This window comes from Oreochromis niloticus, unplaced genomic scaffold (assembly GCF_001858045.2).
Source record: "Oreochromis niloticus isolate F11D_XX unplaced genomic scaffold, O_niloticus_UMD_NMBU tig00000735_pilon, whole genome shotgun sequence".
NCBI lineage: Eukaryota > Metazoa > Chordata > Actinopteri > Cichliformes > Cichlidae > Oreochromis > Oreochromis niloticus.
Window position 1 is genome coordinate 51,589 of NW_020327229.1, and position 5,857 is coordinate 57,445.

A 5,857-nucleotide genomic window follows, 5' to 3' on the forward strand; every position below is an offset into this window, starting at 1 on the left:
CCACAGACTGTTTTCCTTCGTGGTGATGAAGGAAAACGCTGGGTTGGCATGTAAAAGGGCATTTATTCCCTTCAAAGACCTGCAGTTCAAAAAAAGTGCCCCTCCGACAGCCAAACCCATCTGTTCTCTGATTGGATTGTTACATTTGTGATTGACATGACATTAACCAATCAGATGACAGGAAGAAAAACAGGGTCAAAATTCGTACTTGTGACTTGCAGAGGGGTTTTTGGCTAAGTCCACACACAAATCTTTTTTACACATACAAATCTTTTTTACGCACGCACAAATTCTTTTTACACATGCAAATCTTTTTTACGCACGCACAAATTCTTTTTACACATACAAATCTTTTTTACACATACAAATCTTTTTTACTCACGCACAAATTCTTTTTACACATACAAATCTTTTTTACGCACGCACAAATTCTTTTTACACATACAAATCTTTTTTACACATACAAATCTTTTTTACTCACGCACAAATCTTTTTTACACATACAAATCTTTTTTACACACACACAAATTCTTTTTACACATACAAATCCTGATTTACAAGTACAAAATATTTATGACCACATTTTGAGCCCATAGATCCCTCTCCACGGTTCGGTACGCACGTGATCCGAAGATTCGGAAAAGAAAAAAAAAGTATGCCTATGGTGCGCGTGGTGGGTCTGTCAAGCGGTAGTTATGGTCAGCGCTAGCGGTCCAAGTAGCGGAGCAGAGGAGTTTGCGGCACTTAAGCAGCCCTTTGCTGCCCAGTCCGACCGGGCTAAAGCTATTACTAAAGCTAATGGGGTGTTTAGCTGCAGACGGGAGGCCGTACTCCGTTGTGCAAAACAAGGGGTTTAAACTGTGATGAACGTGCTTGAGCCACGCTATGATATCTCGTTGCGCGTCCACTTCAGTGACAAGATCGTTCCAAGCATGTATGAGCAGGAGAAGTTTAAAGTTATGGCTGAACTGTCCCAGGCATCTTCTGTTGCTCTAACTACAAATGGGTGGAGCTCCAGGGCAACGGAAAGCCACGTGACCGTGACCCCTCGTTATATCACAGCGGAGTGGTGGATACAAAGCCCTGCACTGCCCTATAGATTACATTAGATTAGATGAAACTTTATTTATCCCTCGGATGGGTTCAAACTGAAATTCAGTTTCCAGTAGCACAGCACCGACAGAAGTTGCAGAATGTGAGCAGAAATATACCACATATACACATTTATAAATAGAGAGAATACAAAAGGGATAAATAGAATAAATAGGAATAAGAATACAAGGGAACGCCACATTTTAAGTATTGTAAGTCTATTACACCGTTGGATATTAACAAAAACTATTGCACAGTGAAAAGGCACTACAGCTACTTGTTCCCCCCTCCTCTGTCCCCGTTTCCCCTCCAGCGAGGAGTTAAACAGTTTGTTGGCGTGTGGGACAAAGGACTTTTTAAGTCTGCTGGTCCTTGACTTTGGGAGAAGCAACCTGTCACTGAACAGACTCCTCTGGTTGTTTATGCAGAGGATGCAGAGGCTGCCCAGCATGGTCCATAATGTCCATATTGCACCTTAATTTGTTTTTATATAAGTGCGTGGAATGAGTCTTCATTTGAATGTTTTTTAATAGGCAAAAAATACTTAAATAAATAAATGGCGAGTAGAATTTTTGTCTTTTTTTTTCTATTTTTGCTGATCCGAAAATTTATCCGATCCGTGACTTAAAAACCGTGATCCGATCCGAACCGTGAAATTTTTGATCCGTTGCACCCCTACTCATAAGTCTCCTCAGTGTGTGTTTGTGTGACTGTCACAAACGTCTACTTATCTGTTTGGTCATATTTACACAGAGAAAGAAGCTCCTCACCTGTGCAGGTATGCAAGGTGGTGGAGGGGCCACTAACCTTTGACCTTTAGTGACCTCTGTCCTCCTGTTGCAGGTGTGTGTGTGCTGCTGCTGTCTGCACCAACTGTTTCTGCAGGTGAGCTGATGATGTGAAAACAATCAGTGAGACTCCAACAAGAACACAAATACACTTACTCTGTGTGTGTGTGTGTGTCCTCCAGTGTCTCTTTCTGTCGGTCCAAACCTTCAGCAGGTCTTCAGAGGATCTTTAGTGGATCTGAGTTGTGTTGATGATGGACAGACAGCTGATGGATGGACAGTGAAGAGGACCAGAGGAGGACTCACTGAGGACTGTGGAGCAGCTCCAGGCTTTGGGGGGCTTCTTGGTTCCTACTGTGTTGTGGATCTTTCTGCTCCCAGTGAAACCTTCTGGTGTGAGGACTCCTCTAGACAGCAGAGTGACAACGTCTCCTTCAGTGTCCAATCAGACACTACAGGTGAGATGTTCCAGCTGTGTCTCTGTCTCTGTGTGACTCTGCTCTCATTAACTCTGTTTGTCTCTGATGGTCAGATAAAGGTGTCATCCTGGAGATCCCTGCACTTCCTGTGAGGACAGGAAGTGATGTCATTCTGCGCTGCAGACAGAGGAATGGTGCCACAGTCGAAGCTTATTTCTTCATCAAGGGAAGTTCTGTTGGTCATAAACCAGAGTACATCATCACTAACATCACGCAGGCTGATGAAGGTCTCTACTCATGTTCTACTAATCAGGGTGGAACGTCTCCTCAGAGCTCTCTGAGGGTCAGAGGTCAGAACACTGACATCACTTCCTGTTTAAAAGCTGATGTAACATTGTAACCTGATAATTAACTGACTAAACCATCTTCATCATCTCTCCTCCAGATCCTCTCAAAATCATCCATCCTCCCCCTCCTCACTGTCCTCCTCCAAGCACCTCCACAAACTTTGCTCCTCCTGTAAAAACTGCTCTTACGTGTTCTCCCTGTTCTCCTCCTCCTCCTCCTTCTCCTCCTCCTCCTTCCTCTCTCCTGGTCCCAGTTGTAGTAGGTCTGGTCTCTGGGCTTCTCCTGGTTCTAGTTCTGGGTTTGATTCTGTTCCTCTGCTGGAAACTTAAAGGTATGAAAGCTCTCACTCACCTGACATGAACAGGTGTAATCTGATTACCGTGCTGACCTTCTGATCCTAAATATAAATGAACTGACTGGGTCACCTCTGTCCAGATCAGTGGGTTTTACTCATCCAGACATGCAGTCATGGTGCGTTTGAATGTATACTCGAGTGATGCTGCTCAGTGATTCTTCAATTTCCTCTGTGACCTTTCAAAATAAAATGTATATTTGGGTCGCCCCTGACACATAAAGCTATATTATATGTCAGTTTATTCTTTTAGTGTGGAAGATTTCACAATGTAGTATAAAAAGAATAAATTGGTGACATTACATTTAATCACCTTTCAGTTCTTTAGGATATATCATGGAGCAAGGCAGAAGTGTTTTTGCTGATTCTTAGAATAAGTATATAATATTAAAAACGTTTCTTCACAGAGTCCATCATATCGAGCACAGAGTACTTTAGTCTGTAATAACATGTTAGTGTCAACAAGCTAAATGATTGTCTTGGAAAAGCAAAAAACTCTAACAAGCTAATCTTCTCATTAAGTAAAACTTATCATAAATGTTTAATAATGTTGTAAAGTAATTAGATTACATAATCATGTTTATGTGTTTCCTCCTCTCTTTTCAGGAAATAAAAACCCGTCTCCTCCTCCTGTGGATGTGACCTATGCTGATGTCACGATCAAACAGAGAGCCAACAGGAGAGGTAGGCTGTCATCATGTGTGCTGTCATCAAAATAAGACAAGTGTTTAAATCTATATTAAAAGGAGTAATACTGAAGGCTGAAAACTACTACCTCTATGAATGTCTGTAAATCTGTGTGTTTTCCAGACAAACATCCTGCTGATCCGCAAGCTGTCTACTCTGATGTGAGGACTCAAACTTCAGGTACAAATGAACATAAAACAGGTGGTGATGGTGATGGTGATTATTTTCTCTTACATGTTTGTTCTGTTGTTTTATTGTGATTATTATTATCATTATTACTTTTCTAATATTCTGTTATTGTGACTCTTAGTTTTCCACTTCGGCGTGTCTGTTACCACAGTTAGCTTTGTGTCATCGGTATGTTCATAAGGGATATATACAAACTGTGAGCATTAAACACAGGAACATGCAGGCAATCTAAGTTACCTTCTCAGATAACTTTATTCAATAGAATTGTACTTATATAAGACTAGCTTCACAGGGTTGTGTTCTGTTAGAAATGTTAGAAAAAGAAATCGATTTTAAGACATCAAGCTGTCTCAGAATCAGATGTTTCTGTAGATGGTTGGCTGTGTGGCAGGCATGGGTAGGACCCAAACACAGGACTCGGAGGCAGCAGAAATAAAGTACCACATTTATTGCTGGTATTGATTTACTAAACTCAAAGTCAGGTACAAAGAAACATTAAAATAAGCAAACAAAAGACAAACTAGAAACTAAGACTGTAACACCCAGAAACTCAAGACAACTAGTGATTGCCCGTTTGAAGCCGAAGTGCATGTGCAGAAAAAAAAATTCAACACACTGCTTCATAAACACTGTGCCGAGGTTTGGTTTGAACAGAGTCACGTGACCAATTACATCCAAATCTTCAGGCAGCATGTCACTGCTTCAGTGCCTGATTCAGTCTAAGGAGCTTGGAAAGAAAAGCATCTGAACTTTATGTTTCTTGAAGATGTTTCATCCAAAAAGCTTCTTCTGTTCTAAGAGTAACTAACTTTAGGTCCTTTGGGAGTGTCCCCAAGAAGGTCATGGACCCTCTGTTGATCCTCTACCTAATCACACGAGCCAAGACTGCAATCAGCTGGAGGAGTGAGAACCTTCACAGACATACCTGATTCAGTGGTTTATAAGGCATTGACTTTGTGTAAAAGAGAGCGAATCAGTGTGTAGCATGATCAGATACATGGAGCAGGAAGAGAGGATGCTCTAAAAACCAGTTCATCAAAAATTCTGCTCCCAGGTCTAAAATGTACTTAAGAAATACACAGTACATATAGTTATAATTATAGAATTTATAGTATATTATATATGAACGTACCTGTCCACTGGTTAATTACATAATCATGTGGAGGCAGGGACCTGCTCACAACATGTTATAAGATTATTGTATAATATTTAGGGCTGGGTGTCGTCACTGATTTCTAGAATCAGTTTGATTCTGATTCACAAGGTCCTGAATCGATTCAATCTATTTGATTTGAATCAGGGAAATTTTGCCTCAGTCAGAAATATTAAAATTCTGATCACTAATCAGTAAATATCCATATTTTTGTATCTATAAAAATTAAGCTGACACTGTGAGACTTCATCAGAGGTGTGAGCAACACAGCAGATGCCTTTGTGTCAAAGTAACTGAGGTTAAAACAGAAAAACATGAAGCAGATTTTCCTGGCCTGACTTTTTATAGCAGATAACCTTAAAAATATTCTGCAGTAGAAGAAAAATTGAAGAAAACCATGAATCAATATATAAACATTACCTGATGCTGCTGAAGTGAAGCAGAGCAAAGTTACAGAGGTTTGATTACATACACAGGTAAGCATTTTGCAAATTCGCATAATTTTAAAAAGTTTAAATTTCTTCAATATTAAACAGCAGAAATAAGACTTTCTTGTCAGGAGTCAGTTAAATTTAAAAAAAAACAGTGTCCGACAGTGCTGCCAGGGCTGCTGTGGCAGTTGTGTGGTGTAGTGAAAAAAAGACCCAAATGCTGGCAAAAGCTGTGCTGCAAGTGAGCTTTATTGACTGAGTGGCAAAGTGGCAAACAGGAAATGAGGACTGCATAAACTAAACTGTTAAAGTAAAACAGGAAATTCACAAACACAAACTCAGGGACATGAACAGAGCACTGGGGCAGGACACAGGTAGGTATACAAAACACTAAACAC

The 5,857-nt window shown here is 40.5% G+C and overlaps 1 long non-coding RNA gene across 1 annotated transcript; it reads left to right on the top strand.

Annotated features, from left to right (window-relative positions):
* The first annotated feature begins 1,962 nt into the window (after window positions 1–1,962).
* On the top strand, window positions 1,963–2,504 carry LOC112844673 (uncharacterized). Its single transcript, XR_003217406.1, has 3 exons — window positions 1,963–1,977; window positions 2,063–2,338; window positions 2,413–2,504. It is a non-coding gene; the product is annotated as an uncharacterized LOC112844673 (long non-coding RNA).
* The last annotated feature ends 3,353 nt before the right edge of the window (window positions 2,505–5,857 follow it).